General features: G+C 42.0%; 2 pseudogenes; both read left to right on the top strand.

Moving 5' to 3' along the window:
* The first annotated feature begins 10341 nt into the window (after positions 1-10341).
* On the top strand, positions 10342-13143 carry LOC138152243 (peflin-like; annotated as a pseudogene).
* A 1060-nt stretch (positions 13144-14203) lies between these two features.
* Positions 14204-17542, top strand: LOC138152751 (farnesyl pyrophosphate synthase pseudogene; annotated as a pseudogene).
* Positions 17543-17972: the final 430 nt, after the last annotated feature.

Raw genomic sequence — 17972 nt, 5'->3', positions numbered from 1 at the left:
TGGTGTAGCCCTGGTGTCAGGAGTTCAAATTTGGCCTTAATAGCTTAAGGCCAATTAAGCCAACTTAATAGCTGTGTGACCCTGGACAAGTCACTTAACCCTGATTGCCTCCAAAAAAAGAAAGTAAATATAACAGTTATTAAGATCAAACAGAATTTGAATGGAGAAATATGAGAATGTACCACCAACACACCCCTTTATACAGATGGGAGGTCCACAGGTGCTACGCAATGCCAGTGGTTTCATACTTTTTCAATGCATTGATCCGTTGTGCTGACTTTTTTCTTCTCTTGAAAAAATACCATTTGTCTTATCAGGTGACTCTCCGGGAGGGGGAAGGGAGAGCTACATGAAAAAACTATGGTGATGTAAGACTCAAAATATCAATAAAAATTTTAAAAACAAAAGCACACATGGAAGAAGCAATTGTGCTTTGGCATTCAGGCCTCTCCAGCCCATCTCCTAGATACTGTCCTGTCCATGTACTCTACACTCCATCATGGAGCACTCTGTACTGGCCTGTACTGGTTCCTTGGTTTTCCCACCTCTGTGCCTTTATTCGTTTTGTTCCCTGGGCCTGGAATGCTCTTCCTGTCCACCTGCTGACTCTTGAGTCCTTCTCTTCCTTTTCAGCCCAGTTTCAAGGCAGCCTCCTCCAGGAATTTTTCTCCCACCTTCCTAAGTGCCTGTGACCTTTTCTTTCCCCCTTGGACCTCTCTGGCAGTATATGTGCTTGTTCTCTGATGTTCTTATGGTATCATTTTGTATTTCAGTTATCTGGGCATCATGGGGCAGGTAGGTGGCACATTAAATAGGGTTCCAGCCCTGAAATAAGGAAGACTCATCTTTTTGAGTTCAAATCTGGCCTCAGAAACTTACGAGCTACGAGACCCTGGCAAGTTACTTTGTCCTGTTTCCCTCCATTTCCTCATCTTTAAAATGAGCTGGCGAAGGAAAAGGCAAACCACCCAAGTACCTTTACCAAGAAACCCCCAAATAGGGCCAAGAAAAATGTTAAGACTACACCTTATCTGAAGTTCACTTCACCTCCAGTACCAAGCACAGAGTTCTGAAACCAGGCATTTAATAAATTCTTAGTAAATTGATTTGAATTGAAGATGCCTCACTGTTCTAGAGGCATTTGAGGTGACAGAGCTATGCTAGGGTGGATGGGATAAGCTGTCCCTGGTCAGGCTGCAAGGCATTCAGCAGTGCTATTTTCCAGCAGGACTTGTTTTAAGTCTTTTCACCAAAAGTGATATAAAGCCATCACACCAGGACTCTTAATATCAGAATCACAGATGTGCTGCTTAAGGGAGTAGATATGCCATCAAAGTAAACAAAGATAGAAAAACAACTGTACTCGACCAAGAAGACTGCAAAGGAGAACCATACTGGAGACAACACAATCCTGAGTGTATGAAGGGATCAATTTTCAATATAGCTGAAGGAGGGGAAGGTATCACTGACATGGAAAAAAAAATCCCAGGCTTTATTATTATGATAAAAAAAGGTGACTGAGAAAATGTAAATAGCTGTTGACCCATATGCATACTTTCCCATAGATGTAAAAAACTGTATGTGAATAACCTACATTCAGGTTAAGAGCATACAAGATGAGAATAAGAAGGAAACAGCCAGGTTTTAGCAAGCTCTAGTCTACTTTAAACTACATCATGAAACAGAACCAACTGAAAGATAGTAAGGAGAACGTAAGAACTCATGACACTTATTTTTAGCTAATTTTTGTGGCAGCTACATAATAGAATGGGGAGAGTGCTGGAGCTAGAGTTGGGATGGCTTGAGGTCAAATCCTGCCCTGTATCCTTACTATCTTTCTGACCTTGGACAAGTCATTTAACCTCTCTGTTCCTCAGTTTCTGTATCTGTAAAATGAGGATATTTAGTAGCACAGGCTGGTTGTGAAGATTAAATGAGATAACATATGTAAATAACTTTACAAACCTTAAAGTACTATGTAAATGCTAGTTTGTTATTATCACTGTTGACAATAAAATGGCATTTGATTGATTTGTGCCAAATGCTGCCTTAAAGGCCCCCTTCCAACAAAGTGTTTCCTGTGTGCATGTCAAAATCATGTAAGATTCCTCAACAGATATATCAACCTAGTAGATTGTTTTGACCCTTTAATTGTTAGTGTCAAGTAAGGCATAAAAGCTCACTAAAGGTGCTAAGCACTGTCATGGAGGTTTTTGGCACATAAGCCACATGGAAGAATGATTCCCTTCAAACAGCAAAGTCTTACAGATGCTCCTGCAGAGGACAATGGCTGATTGCTCCAAGCCCTGGGACTTTGCAGGACAGGGCTCCTAAGTGACATCTGTAATGACTCAAAAGAGTTACATGTAGGTCAAGTGGTGGAAAGAATGTCATCAAAGTAATGTAGGATAGGCAAAGAAGACAGGCCAGTCCCATCAAGATCAAGGTTGGTAAATCATAAATATTTCCCATGTTCCACTGGTCTACTAGCAGCGTCAAGGACACTTGAGGAAAGCTTCTAGTATGTTGGATGGAGTCTCTATGATGAGCTCACGTGAGGAAAAGTTGGTGAGTCACATAGGATAGGCAGACACAGACCTGTTACTATTTGTTTCATGGGGGGACGGGTATACTCACTTCAATGAGGTCACAGATCTGATAGAGTATTGGGGAGGAAGGTGATGGAGTATGGTAAGGAAAAGGTCATTTGATAATCTAAGAATAAGCTTCCATACTCCAGGGATGAATGAGAAGTAATCATATTCCCATCATCATCTTAGGAAAGGCATACTCAACCAGCCCTCCCATGCTACCTCCCTCCCCCAGGTCTGTCTGTCTCTGTCTGTCTCTGTCTCTCTCTCTGTCTCTCTGTCTCTTTCTGTCTCTCTCTGTCTCTCTCTCTGTCTCTCTGTCTCTCTCTCTGTCTCTGTCTCTCTCTCTCTGTCTCTCTCTCTGTCTCTGTCTCTCTGTCTCTCTGTCTCTCTCTCGCACACACACACACACATACACTTTTTGATGAATTAAAGCCCAGGAGGCTAACATGACAGGCTATGAAAAGGAACTGTTTTAAGTAACTCACAATTACAGAAATGTGACTTGCAAAAATTTCATTTCTACCTCAGTAGGTAGCAAAATAAAATTTAAGGCAACAAGGAATACTCTGTAATCTCAAAAGTCCCCTATTAAATGAGAAGTGGCTCCTGCTTTATTTTTTGCCTATGCTGGCATAAGTGCAACTTCTGGGGAAATCTATAAATCATCAAGTTATATGTACTATTTATAAGACCTTCAACTTTAGGAAGAATAACAGAGAAAGAAACTGGATCCATACTTTGCTACATAACTACCGCACTTCTTCTGTTATGTTGCAAATACCTCTCTCTGCTGTATGCCCAAATTCTGTAGTTGATCCACTGAAAATAAAAAGGTCAGAATTTGAGTTGCTGTGTGTCAGACTTAGAGAGTATAGAATATGTAGGAAAATATTTTCTTTTCTCTAGGTGAAGGATTCTAGATATAACTACAGCAGACTCAGTAGAGTTTTTATAGAATGTGACTTCTCTGAGTGTATATGTGGTTTGTGGTTTTTTTTGGACAAAGGTTGTGTGCTTATGTGTGTGTATGTGTAGTGGGTGATGTGATCTTAAACTGCTGATACATTCTAACCATGGTTTTGACCTCTGCCTGGGACTGGGGGCTATGGGGAATGTTTGCCAAATGAGAACAAGACCATTAATGGTCACCCTGCATACCAACGGCCTTCAGGTTTCCAGTCCCTGGGATCCAATCCAATCCAATCCAATACAAGGAATAGGCTTCTATGGCATTCTTCATAGATGAGAGGAAAACACAATGTACTAATGGAGTTCCTAAAAACAAATTAGAGGTGGATGACACATGCTGGGGATGGTAGTCAGTGGCAGCCATGGCTATCCCAAACAAGTCCACTAGTCTTTTCTAAACTCTTTTCTTCCAGTGAAAGTGAATGGCTATGAAAGACACAAGGAGAAAGTGTTCATTGTGTCCATCATGCTGAGCTTTGAAATCTAGAATATTCTTGTGGGTGATAAACTTCTCCTTCCAGATTTCAAGGCTGTGATTTCATTGTTTTGGAGATTCCCTACACTGCACATTGCAGACCCTTGATGAATCCCCAAGAGTTGCTATGGCTCAACAATTCATCACCCTGTGAGCAACCTGGTGCTAAGCCTCTCCAGTCTTGGCTAGGCTATTACTCTGACAAGAGATTGTATAATTCATCTATGGATCATTGCTGAAAAGCTTCCTAGCTTCCTAGCACAGGACCTTCTAGAGCTTACATTCCTCTGGCTTAACTCAGGAGAACTGAGATAAATCTGCAAGCCACAGTGAGCATCAGAGGACAACTTTGACGGAAAGATAAGAGACTGTAGTAGCAAGATAAATAAAAGAATTTCTGACTGTTGTCCAATATGGGTCTATTTAGGAATACCATGTCGTGAAGAAGTCAACTCGGTTCTTGTGCACTGCTCAGGTGGAATCCCCTTGGAGACTAGCTCAGCCCTCCATCATCTCCAACATTGTGTTGATGAAAGGACAAGGCAAGGTGAGTTCAATCTTTCAAGAGGGATTTCATTCCTCTGAGGCAATTTGTTCAACCTCTGGCTATGATTGTTTTGTTTTGTTATGTATGTGAGAGAAAAATTAACTAAGGAAGACTATTTTAAAATGTGAGTTTTATGTAGTTCTAAGTGTATCCTCTGGACATTCTTTTCTCTGAGTTCAGGATAGAATGGATCAGCTACATCTCTTTCCATTTTGCCTCCCATCCTTTGAAGCATAAATGCTACCTGATCCAGGACACAAAATTTAGTGACAGAATGGAGCCCCCCCCCATTTTAAAGTTTCTCTAAGGCAGAGAGAGGCAGAGCCTATGAGCTCTGCACAAGTCGCCATTAAATCTTCTCAGTGAGCTTAATGGTTTTCCATTATTAGGTAATAAATGACTGGGGTTCTTTAAATGGTTCATTCTTAATGTGAAGGGGGAAAGAATAAAATATAATCATGAAACTAGTATAGCACCAGAGCAGCATGAAATGAGGTTTCCCTATTCCTCAGAACCATTTTAAGTCTCTAAAGGTAACGTATGGTCAAGGAGAAAGGAAGCTGATCACAGAAAACAACTGGAGAAGAAAATCCCTGCCATAATTTATCTGCAGGTGATTAGAATGTTACCTTTACTGAACTTGGAAATACGACCATATTAGCAGTGGTCTCTGGAAAGGGAATTTGGCATGTTGTCTCATTGTTGTCCTTTACTGATGGATAATATTGATGGATAATTATCCATCAATTCTACGATTTTTGATCCACAAATTCTTTAGGATTCAAAATTTTAGTTTGTAGTTGATTTTTAATGCTTTTTTAAAAAGCAACTCTTTATTCAACATCATTTTTATTGTGTTATGGTCAGTAAAAACTGTCTTTCTGCTTTGGGTCTAGGGCCTTGGCTTCAGTATTGTGGGAGGTCAGGATTCAGCCAGGGGCCGGATGGGGATTTTTGTCAAGACCATTTTCCCAAATGGAGCAGCTGCTGCAGACAGAAGACTCAAAGAAGGTAAGAGAGAATCTCCCAATATGATGGGAATAGGGCTTGGACTCAGTATGAATCTATACCTGCAAACAAAAGGGAAGATGGCTCAGCTTCTCTGAAATCCCTTCTTGCCTTCCCCTGGAGCTCTATGACCCCAGGAGAAAACCCAGTGCCTAAAGGCCAAGAAACTGGTGAAACAGAAATGCAGTCTCTTTTGTCAGCAGAGAAGCTCTTTCGTGGCTTCAGTTTATTGAGACGGTTTGTCTAATCACATCTTACACTAGAAACTAGGAAGATCATTTGTTTATGTAGATAATCTACCCGTCTTTCTTTGAGTCTTTGGATTGAGACAATAGCCCTGCATTTTATGAAGCCACAATGAGCTCCCAGTTCTGGGACTTTTTAAAACAGCAGTTAGTGCTACACAAACCCTGCTTTGCCATGAACAGATTTCCTTTTCCTGAAATCAGTATTGTCTAAGTTGTTTTGAAAAATGGTCTGAAGACTTATTTAAACTGGCTTCAGCAAAGAGTTAGCTAGTGATTTCTCCCCAGTAGGAATCATGGTAGAAATCTGTGCTTCAATAGGGTGATGTGAGCAGGCTGAATACCTCCAAGGCAGATGATCATTTATTCATCTCTCTTAGAGGAAGGGTCAGCTCCCTAGTGGAGTTTTTGTCCTGAGTTTGAAACTGTCACAGAGCATTTCTGTAATGAACCGCTAGTTTTCAGTTCATGTGCTTGAAACTCATCTTGCTTAATAGGGCAAAGTAGAATGAGCCTAAGATACAGAAAGGATCAATGACTCAAAATAGTTCAGGGTTGCTGATCCTCTTAAATGAGCCTCCAAAATATTTCTCATATAGCATTCTTTTCTCAATTAGTACACGTGTGGCCTTGGACAAGTCACTTTACTTTTCTGGGACTCACTTCCCTCATTGGCAGGATGAAGGAGCTGGACTAGATGACCACAAAGGTCCCTTCCAGCTCGGGATGTATGCATGACCTAAGTGGGCAAGAGCAGGCTATTAACAGATGTGGATGAGGTCGTGGGTTTTCATTTTATATGAGGTTCCCATAAGGAACCACAGGATACACTCATATTAAACAGTTGAGGACAATGTTGTGCTCTTGGGTTCAGATGCTGTAACTAGGCTTTTGTCCTAAGGTTCCCAGATGAAGAAAGCCCTGATAGCCCTTGTACTTCTTCAACTGCGAGAAACAATGGAGCTTAGCATGGAGTTGGCATGAAGAACGAGTTAAATCAGAAATTATCATGGCTATGCCTTAGGTGAATTCTCCTTAGCCTGTAACCCTGCTCCCTTCCTTGGAGGTAGCCTTCCCAGCAAAGGCAAAATTATTATGGTTATGCCTTAGGTGAATTCTCCTTAGCCTGTAACCCTGCTCCCTTCCTTGGAGGTAGCCTTCCCAGCAAAGGCAAAATTATTATGGTTATGCCTTAGGTGAATTCTCCTTAGCCTGTAACCCTGCTCCCTTCCTTGGAGGTAGCCTTCCCAGCAAAGGCCAAGTAGCTTTCCTGGGTCTTCCCTCACAAACAACTTTGTGACTCAAGATCCACATCCTATGGAACAGAATATTCCTAGTTACAGCTCTTGGAGTATGTGTGGGAAGTCACTCATCTGTGAAAGTACTTTCTATTTTTTATTTGTTCTTTGTTGGCCATTGTTCTTCTCTGTTGCTGTGGTACCCAGGAACAGACTGAGCCTTGACTGTCACATGGTACAACTTGCAGGACTCACAGCTCAGAAGAGTCACTAAGATGTTCAAGCCCTTTCCCTTCTTCTAGTGACATAAACAAGCAGCTCTGTAATGCCCTGGCCATGCTTCTTTTAATGAAGAAGATGTGTCTGGGATTATCAGGGATAGATCTGACACCACACAGCAATCTAGGTACAAGCATACAATGTCCTTCAAGCTCAATGACTGAGTGCCTGGAAATGTCAGTAAGAAGACAGATATTGGGAAATGGGGTGATTTCTAAAGGTGGTGTTACCTTGGCCTTTGGGCTTCAGGACAAGGCCTTTGGGATTCAGGACATAGTCTTTGTCCCAATGTCCTCAGTAACTACTGCCCAAGCATGGTAGTGCCTTGGGCAGCTTGGTCTCCTCTACATGTAAGAGTGGGCTGGTAAATGCTATGGGCTAATGCTCCATTGCTGCTGTTAGGTAGTGATGAAAAGACATTGCCTCTGGTGTCATCACGCTTGAACTCCAGGCATTGGGGTATTTACAGCCAAACTGAGAATTTGGCTGGAAATCAAACCTGGAGCTTACATGGCAGTAGAAGGTAAGCTCTGTGAGGGAAGGAACTATTCTTTGTGTTAGTCATTTTATCCCCAGCACTTAATGCAGGTCCCCAGGGGATAATTAATGATTGCTTGATAAAATGAATCAAATGGGGTGGCTAGGTGGTGCAGTGAATAGAGCACCAGCCCTGGAGTCAGGAGGACCTGAGTTCAAATCCGGCCTCAGACACTTAGCACAAAAACTAGCCCTATTACTTTGGGCAAGTCACTTAACCCCAATTGCCCTCCAAAAAGCAAAAAAAAAATAATAAAATGAATCAAAGAATGTTTCTAGGAGTTTGTTTTCATCAAAGACTCAGGACTGGGATTACTGATGAAGAATTCTTCCTATCACGCATTGACTGGTTTTATTACCATCCTATGAGATGAGACAAATGAAAATAGATTGGAATAATAAAAGTGATCTTATGCCAAGTAATAAATCAAGGACCTAGTAGGAGCCCATTACTCTTGATGGCCTAGTAAGTATATTCCTGTAGGCTCTAGAAGAATGTTAACTTGGTCTGGCTTTGGACTATTAGGGGATGAAATCCTTGAAGTGAATGGAGAATCCCTACAGGGACTGACCCACCAAGAAGCCATTCAGACCTTTAAGGTAACAGAATGACAGCAGAGATCTGTTTATCTATTTTGGAAAATTTATACTTAAATTTCTCTTTTACTATAAATGTAGCAGTCATAAATAAAAATAAATATTTAGATAAAACCAAAGGCTTGAATGAGTTATAGAACTTCTATTATATAAAAGTATATGTATGTATGCATACACACACACATATATATGACAGTAACAAAACTACTGTGTCTCTTTTGTATCTTTTTTTGTTTTCTTCTGTAATTTAAAAAAATTTTGTTAATGCTCTTTTTTTAACCAACTTGATTTTTCCTTATTGTTTTCCAATTTTGGTGGGCTTATTTCCCCTTTTTGGTATAAATGCAGTCTCTATTCCTCCTTTAGTGATGTTTTTGTTTCCACAGCAACTCAAGAAAGGTGTTGTGACCCTGACCGTACGTACAAGGTTACACAGCCCAAGTCTTGCTACATGTCCAACACCCACAGTAATGACCCCATCCAGTTCCCAAAATACTAATGCCAGTGGAGGAACTCCTGCACCAGGCTTAGATGAAGGAGATTCTTCCCATTTGGATCAAAAAGGCCCAGGGCCCAAGGACAAGATTGTCATGAAAGTTACACTCAACAAAGGTGAGATGAGGTACTCCCCAATAGGTCTTGTTCTCTTGTAAAGAATATTTTAGCCTTTATAATCTGCTCTCTCTTCATATTCTCCTGAATTCCATCTGAACTTCTGAATTCACACTTATGTCAAAGTTCACTTTGCTTGTATGGTGAAAAAACTAACCTGCCACCAGAGCCACATACATGGTACCCTCCAGACAGACACTGGGATCCTAAGTGGTGCATAGAGTCATTGTAGATAAGGGAAAGAATCCCAGTGACCCACTCCTCAGATAAAGTCCCATATATCAAACTGAAGAATGTACTAGATACTCTGATTCTGCAGCTAAAGAGAGGATTTTAGAAGTTGTTTTAAAAAATTTATTCAGCCAGGCTTGGTGACACATGCCTATAAACTCACTGTTACTGGGGTAGTAGAGGCTGATGGATTGCTTGAGCTCAGGAGTAATGAGCTTCCACAGGGTTAAAACCAATATGTTGTCTGAACTAAGTCTTGCACCAATATGTGGAGCCTCTGAGAGTAGAGGATACCAGGCTGCTAAAGGAAGGCGCAAACCATTTCAGGTCAGAAATAGAGCAGGTCAAAACTCCCATGATGGTGGGTTGTGGGATGAGGTCCATGAGTATCCATTGCCTCTCTAGCCTAGGGAGACTCAGTCACAGAACAACAACTATAATTATTCAAGATGATTACAGTTATCAATCAGTCATTCATGGAAAGGCCACAGATAATCACCAAACATCATTCATTCTCATCTCCATTTCTGTCTTCTGATCACTCTTGGGAGAAATCCTTTTGGAGCAGCAAAATGAGTAAAGAGTCAAAGCTGAACAAAGGAAGGAGAGACTCAAGGACCCTCTAGAATCAGTCCCTGATTAAGCCAGTGTTGTGTCATTTAAGAAGACAATTGTCATTGGACCTCCAATTCTACAGTGACTTCCCTGATTAACAGAACGGATACCCCTTTTTCTCAGAGAGTTTTTGGGAAAGGGCTAAGGGATTATAAGGGGTTAAGCATGTATTGATTCACAATCTGATTCCAGCCACAGAATGAGAAGTTATTGGTGAAAAGAGGAATTTGTTCCAAGAACCTACGTAGGCATGTGATATGTTCTCCTTCAAAAGGGATAAAACTGCTTTCTGTTGTGGTTTTTTTCTTTCTTTTTATTTCCTTTCCTATTCTGCTTTACACAGAGCCAGGAGTCGTATTAGGCATTGGTGTTTGCTGGCTAACCTTGGAAAATAGCTCTCCAGGCATCTACATTCATAGCCTTGCCCCAGGATCAGCAGCCAAGATGGACAGCAGACTAAGGTAAGGTGTGAGCTTGTTAGCATGGGATCAATAAGCCAGTTCCAGAAATCCTTAGAAAGATGACCACCACACAACAGGACAATGCTAAGCTAGAAATGCATATACATATTGATGAGGTATGGATCTAATGAAACAGATTTAATTTGTATTTTGTGTATATAGTATTCTGTGTGTGTCCACATATGTAACTCCTTCTGTATTCAGACTAAGGGAAATGTTGAGCAGAGAGATGTCAAAGATGAAACATCCAGACAACATCATCTTATGTTGAACTTGCCTCATCCCATTTGTTTGACGTTGCCTTTAGGGGCCTTGTTTAAGGAGTACCTGGGGCAGAGCTAAACCCACCTATTCATAACAAGCTAGTAAACACTGCAAGAAGGAACACTGCTTAAAGCTTCTCATATTTCCCTAGCCACATAGCATTCCTCTTAGCTCTGGGTGCCCCAGGGAAGTTTGAGGATTGTTCCAATTGTATTACCTGCATTGGCCTTTTGGGTATTTATTATTCTATGATAGCATATTATTGGTTGATTTTCATTGTGAATATGCACATTAAAAAAGAACCAATAAATTGTGCAAAAAGCACATTAGAAGATTTTTTTCTTGATGACCAAAAGCATATATTTTCTTTAATGACATCACAAGATGATGATACTTTTATGAATGCTTCCATAGGTCTGGAGTCCACCAAGTGAACATATTAAAATTCTTAGACAAAAGTGTCTTTGTTTTATAAAGCTGACTTCACTGTACCTAATTTCAAGGGAAAATAGGCTGCGTGTCCCAAATTTCTCATTAGTTCAAGTTTAAAATGGTTTTGCAAATTCTTTAGCAGGGTTTTGTGAGCTTTCTTCTGTAAATTACGTTGCAGTAATCATTTTAAGATGGCAGGAATAAGGAAACCAGTGCCCTATACCAACATCTGGTCTAATTTGTTTTAAGTAGATTTTATGAATGATCTGCTGGAGAATCAGCAACCAGGGAGGCCATGTTTCAACCTGAAATGTTGGTGAGAAATTTGTCTTTGGACATATTTCTGAAGCACGCCTTTTGTCTCTCACCAGTAAGTGGGTGGACCAGTAAGTTGGTGGACATCAAGTGTTAAAGAAGACATTCATTTTCAAACAGTTCCAATTTGTGGTTTCATTTCACTGAATTATATTTGTTGTAGTGGAATGTTTTATTGCACAAGGGAGGGGAGTCATTGAGGAGAGATAGTAAAAGATAATCTTTTCCCTTCCCCAAGAGATCTCCAGCAAGAAGGTAAGTCCTGACAGACACCATGTCTAGCTACCCGTACGGGCAGGGCTATCCAGGAACTTCTGGACAGGCTCCAGGAGCCCCACCAAGCAGTTATTACCCAGGACATCCCCAATATGGAGGGGGACTACCCCCTGATGGAAGTTATGAAGGCCCAGCTCCTAGAGGGCCCTACAGACCACCATCTGGTGGTGAAGCCTATGAACATCCCAGCCCTGGGGTGCTCCCTTCATCAGCTCCTGGAGGACCCTATGGAAGCTCTGCCCCAGAAGGTCCCTATGGCCAGCCTGCTACAAAATCCTATAATACCCCTCAGCCAGGACCTTATGGGCAAGGCCCAGCAGTAGGCAACATTCCTCCTGGTGTAGACCCCGAAGCATACTCCTGGTTCCAGACAATGGATACAGATCACAGTGGCTACATCTCTGTGAAGGAACTTAAACAGGCCTTGGTCAACTCTAATTGGTCCACATTCAATGACGAAACCTGCCTCATGATGATAAACATGTTTGATAAGACCAAAACAGTCCAGATCGACCTCTTTGGCTTCTCTGCCTTGTGGACCTTCATCTAGCAGTGGGAGAACCTCTTCCACCAATATGACCGGGACCACTCAGGCTCCATCAGCTTCAATGAACTGCAGCAAGCCCAGATGTTTGTCCTTCTTTCCACCTCTGCCTCAGGTGGAAATCAGGCTATAATCTGAGCCCTCAGTTCACCCAGCTCCTGCTCTCTCGATATTACCCGCGTTCTGCCACTCCTGCCATGTAGCTGGACCGCTTCATTCAGGTGTGCACCCAGTTGCAGGGGCTGACCAAGGCCTTCCAGGAGAAGGACACAAGCATGCAGGGCAGTGTCCGGCTCAGCTTTGAGGAGTTCCTCATCATGACAGCCTCACAGATGTTGTGACCTCAACACAATGCATGAGTTCTCCTTAGGGGCAGAGCCAGAAGGGACCCCTAGCCTCGGAGATCCAGGGACCTTGAAGAACCTTCCCCTGCCCCCCTAAACTGGAAACAGTGAAGGGGTTTCTTCCCTGTCCTCTCCTTTCTCTCACCACTGCCCCCAAAAGAAAGTAGAACTCCCCTTTCTTTGAGTGGTAACATTCCTAGAAAGGAGTCTTAGAAGCTGATTGTGACTGCCATGCTGTGGACATCAGAGGAGTGACCACCCCTGTAGGCCCTGGGGCCTAGGCCCTACCACAAGATGGGGACCTGACCCCTCAGGCAGGTGTGTATCCTCACCAGTGGACAGCCTAGCTCACCTCCAGGCCTGGGAGAAAAGAGGCTCAGACCTTTTGGCTTAAGACTACAAGTGACTTGGTCAGCTCAGGCCTTTATATCCAGGTAAGTCTTGTGAACTTTCCTGATGGCCTACGTCAGCACTAACTCATCTCTTACCACCGTATATACTCTCCTCACTTCTTTTGTGTCGTTTTATATTAGACAGACTTGGGTTTTCTGAAAATGAAACAGAGACCAGGCCAGGGCATTTCCCATTGAACCCCCTGCTACCCAGCCCTCATTGCTGCTTGGGTATCCAGGGGCAGGCACTCTCCAGCTATTGCCTGCTATTGCCAATGCATCTCTACATTGTTTTCAGTCTCTAGGGGCCAAAAGTCCAGCACATCCATAAGCTTCAATAAGGGGGTGCTACCTCAAGCGCCAAAAAAAAAAAAGGTAAGTCCTAACCGAAATGCTCTTCTGTTTGCCTCCTTAGCCGGGGTGACCAAATCTTAGAAGCCCATTCTGCCAGCCTCCACCATGCAGCATTAAGTGAAGCCTATGCCATACTGAGTGAGTGTGGACCAGAACCTGTCAGCCTCATCATTAGTCATCACCCAAACCCTAAGGTGAAGTGTGGAATTTTGTCTCTTTGCTTAAAAGAGGATGTATTATGCATTTCCCAACCAAAAGTCATGCTTGGGCTTCCTTAGGAACAGTGACTGATCAATCTTGGTCCCTTCACATGGAATGAACTTGCCAGGTCCCCATTAGGACCAAGACAATTTTGCTAAATATTCTGTGAATGTAAGAGTTACCTTTTGTTTCACACAAAGTGTGGGGAAACAATACAATAACTCCAAACCTAACTGACACTTCTAAAAGAGGAGGGAGGCAGAGAGTATTTCTGAAGCTGACCAGAGTATCATATCAAAACACCAAGTCTGTGGGGCAGGCAGACCTGATTAGCACTAGTTTATTTTGAGGCAAAAAACCAGAGTAAACCTAACTTACCTGTGAGGAGGTAGGACCTTGACCTTGGTCTTATCAACACTGTATTTCCTAGAGAGGAGGAAGGGGAAGATCGATGGTCATCGAATCTTTTCCTTTTTTAAAACATTCAATGTTTTAGCAGTGTTGTTAATTTAGCAATTTGCCAGAACTTTTTTCATTTAGGCCAAACAGACGAAATTATGCTTAGCAGTAAATAAAAATCTTTTCCTGACAGAAACTTTCAAACTTTCCATTTCAAACTGTTCTTTTTCCAGAGAGAAGTATTATGATTGTGAGATTATTATTGTACTCAATAATGAGAGGCAGCAGGAAGTTTCGTATAGTAAGTAGATAGAGGACCTACCTTAAATCTGGTACAACCTAAAGTGACATTCTTCCTGTGACCTATACTGGCTCTGTGACCCTGAGCAAGTCACCTAATGTTTTGGGCAACTGTCCACAACACACTGAACATAGAGAAGGTGTGGACCTGCACTTGGTAGAAGTAGTTTCCTCAAAAAAAGTTCCCCTTTCCATGGGTCCAGTCCCATTCTTGAATAACAGCTGTTTCAGGATCAAATCAGTGGTAACTGATGACAAGCAATGATCATATGACAGGAGGCATAAGTTAAATGGTCAATGAAATTAGAGCTATAAGTAGAGTACTTTTTTGGTGAGATTTGTTCTCATCATTTGGAATCTAATTTCATTGAGGTTCCCAGAGTGAAGTGATATACTTGAACCAATCAACTAAAGAACATCTCAGTCTTTCTGTCTGGGCATTTCTCTACCACTCTAGGGCTAAGTTCACAAAACGTTCCTATCAGAAAGAGAAATCTGTTTAGTTTGAAGAGAAGAGGTTTTCTTCTCTCAAGGAGAACTTCACTTTTTTGTTGAGGACTTAGAGTATGTATCCAGGAAATGGTAAGTTTTCTCTTTTGAGGTAAATGTATCTCTGCCAACAGGAAAAAAAAAAAAGAATTAAGGTCGGTTTCATTAGCTTTCAAATCCCTTGGATTGTGGGTCCTACTTCTTCTAAAATATGAATGCAATAAAAAATACTGGGCCTTTCAGATAAAGTATACAGAGAATATTGTTTTTAAGGTAATTTACAAAGCAATCCTGGTGAAGTGTTACAGTGGGATAACATGGGGGTAGCTAATCATAAAAATAAAGGAAATCTAAAATAATGTGTAACAGGGAAATTGTCCAACATTTTTTGACAAGGTTATCAACTGAGTAGGGATCTGTGATCTTATCAGTGTGTGCACCCCTTCCACCATACAAATAGCAGCCCATCCATGTCTTAGTCATCTCCATTCTCTTATTATTAGCTTTCACATCTTTGTGAATTGTCTTTCTTGAGCAGTTCTGCCACACTCTCCCAACCCCCTTCTCTTCCTGGTTCCAGAGAACAATGGATTTAGAGACAGAGAATCTGGATTCCAATCATGGTTCTGGCACCTACTTCAGCTGTGTGTCAGGAATCAAATCACTCAACCTCTGTGGGACTCAGTTCCCTGAGGGGTCGAATTGGAGGACCTCCAGAGGCCTTTTCTAATTATAAATCCTGGGATCTACCCAATTTGATTCTCTGATCTTCTGTGGGTTGAGAAACCAGATGTCTAAGATTGATTAAAGTGCATCTCCATGCCAGACTAAGTAGGGTTTCAGCAAAGGTCACAAGGATTGTCCTTGAAAGAAAGTACATGAGCTTTCTGGCATTGCTTTTGGATTCTCAGAGGTCTTTTGGGTTTGTTTCTATAGAAATTCTTGGGTGGATTGTCCTTTCAAGAGGTTTGCTGGACAAAAACATTGTATGAAATAGGAGATCCACAGCCCTTCTCTAGTCATCTTCCTTAATTCCTGCTCAGCTTGCTTCATTTTCTATTGATTATCCTTTGCACTTTGACCCTTTTAGCTATTATCCAGAGTGGGATCTGGAGTCAGGAAGACCTGGGTTCAAATCCAGCTTCTGACCTTATTTCACCCTGGACAAGATTCATCGGTAAGATGGGGATAGGAACACCTACCTTCCAAGGCTGTAAAGATTAAATGAGATATTATCTGCAAATCTTTACAGAATTATGTAAACACTAGCTATTTTTTTGTCCTGGCAGTCATCATGCTGAAGAATTTTACCTTTCTCATCTGACTCCTCTGATCAATCTACTCTCCTTTTGCCTCCTGGTTTCTCCTACTAAGTAACAGTTTTCCTATTGCTCTGCCTCATTGCACACATCATTGATGGAACTTTTTTCTCTCCCTACCTCTCTGCTTCCCCCCCTCCTTCTCTCCCTCTCTTGTTCTCTCTCTTTATTCCTCCCTCCCTCCTGCCCTTTTTCCCTCTCCACCCCTTCCACACATACATATAAATTAACACAGGTTTTCAGTCCTAACATGACAATAAAAAGTTGCTGGACGAGTGATGACCAACAAATAATAGACAAGAGCATTCAGAGAGTCTATTCCATGTTCCAAGTGGGAAATCAGTGTCAAATGTTATGATGCCATGTTGTTAGAAGCCTGTATCTTTCACCCCCTGAAGCATTACTGCCATGGGCAACCCTGTTATCTGAACTTCATCAAACTCTTCCTACAGAGCGAGGTTGGCCAAACTCTGGATCTTATCACAGCCCCTTGTGGCAGCAAGCACCCCAAGAGTCGTCAGGGTTTGCTGCCAACACAGGTTCTTGGATCTGCTTTGATAAAGGAAAGCAACTCAAAATGGGTTAACAAACTTACTTTAATCAGTCAAATATGCATCATTTATCCAGTTCAGGGGAAAGAGCTTAGCACCCCGAACTTCAAAATATACAGACAGAATTATCAAGACAGAGAAACAGATCAAGTAGTAGATAGTTTTCCAAACTGTCCAACCATTACATCCATACCAAACAAAATCTGGGTTTCAAAGCTGTGGGGCTATGGACAATGGCTAGTCCAGAGTTTCATCAAATCACAGAACGCTTCTCAAAGTGAGCCCCAAAACAAAGCTATACATCAGGGCTTATATAGCCTTCTCCTGGCTCAGAGAATGTAACAACTTTCTTGACCCACTGGCCAATCACAAAGTATCTACTGGAAAAACAAACCTCCCACCCCAGGCTCCAGGTGCACTTTAGCCTAGGGGCAGGGAAGATCTTTAAATTTACATTCCCATTACACCCTTCAAGGCAAGGATGATCTTACCAGATTCACTGAGCAGACAGAGAAGACCACTGTCAAATACACGTCAGCTTTCTACTCCTACCTCACATTTGCTGTTGCTATGTTCAAGGCAGGCATAGATGGGGAGAAAGAACACACCAATGCTAAGAACATCCTTCTGGAGTTGCGGTATTGTTTCCAATTCAGGATGATCACTTGACCATTGTGGAGATCTCAGTGTGACTGGCAAGATTGGTATCGACATCCAGGACAACAAATGCAGCTGGCTGGTGGTGAAGTGCCTTCAGCTGGCATCATCTGAGCAAAGAAAGATGCTGGAGGAGAATTATGGACAGAAAGATCCCCAGAAGGTTGCCCAAGTGAAGGAACTGTATGAAAAACTTGAATTGCTGCTCATTTCACCAAGTTGGAAGAAGAAAGTACAGTATGATGGGACTCATTGAGAAGCATTATCACAAAGAAGATTCGCAAATGTCAGAAGTGACCGAGGAGCTGGACATGAGGAGGGAGGCTGGGAGGGCAGGGCACCATGTATGGAGTTGGGAGAGGATGTTCTCTCAAGAAATTATGGCTCATAATAAAAGAAAGAGCAAACGAGGAGAGGGCCACTGAAGGGAGGTCTGAAGAGCTGGAGTCAGACACCAAGTCATTCAGGGGCAGGTCAGCAGTAGAGTAATTGTGGACCCTGGGTTACTAGAATGCTAAAGGAGGGATTTTATGAAGCCATCTGTTAATCTGTCTTTATCTCTTTACTTCCCTATATCAGCAATGCAATATTCACAATGCCTACAGAAACTGTAAATATGCTGATGTGGTTATCAATCACAAAATGTATCAGGCTTTCTATATGGGCAATAAAGCTGGAATATTTATTAAAATACCAAAAGACTGAGTCCCAAAACCAGAAAGTCAAA

This window comes from Petaurus breviceps, unplaced genomic scaffold, assembly GCF_028583685.1.
Source record: "Petaurus breviceps papuanus isolate PSGF00001 unplaced genomic scaffold, PetGlider_PUasm1.0 90925, whole genome shotgun sequence".
NCBI lineage: Eukaryota > Metazoa > Chordata > Mammalia > Diprotodontia > Petauridae > Petaurus > Petaurus breviceps.
This window is presented reverse-complemented; position numbering and strand designations above follow the sequence as displayed.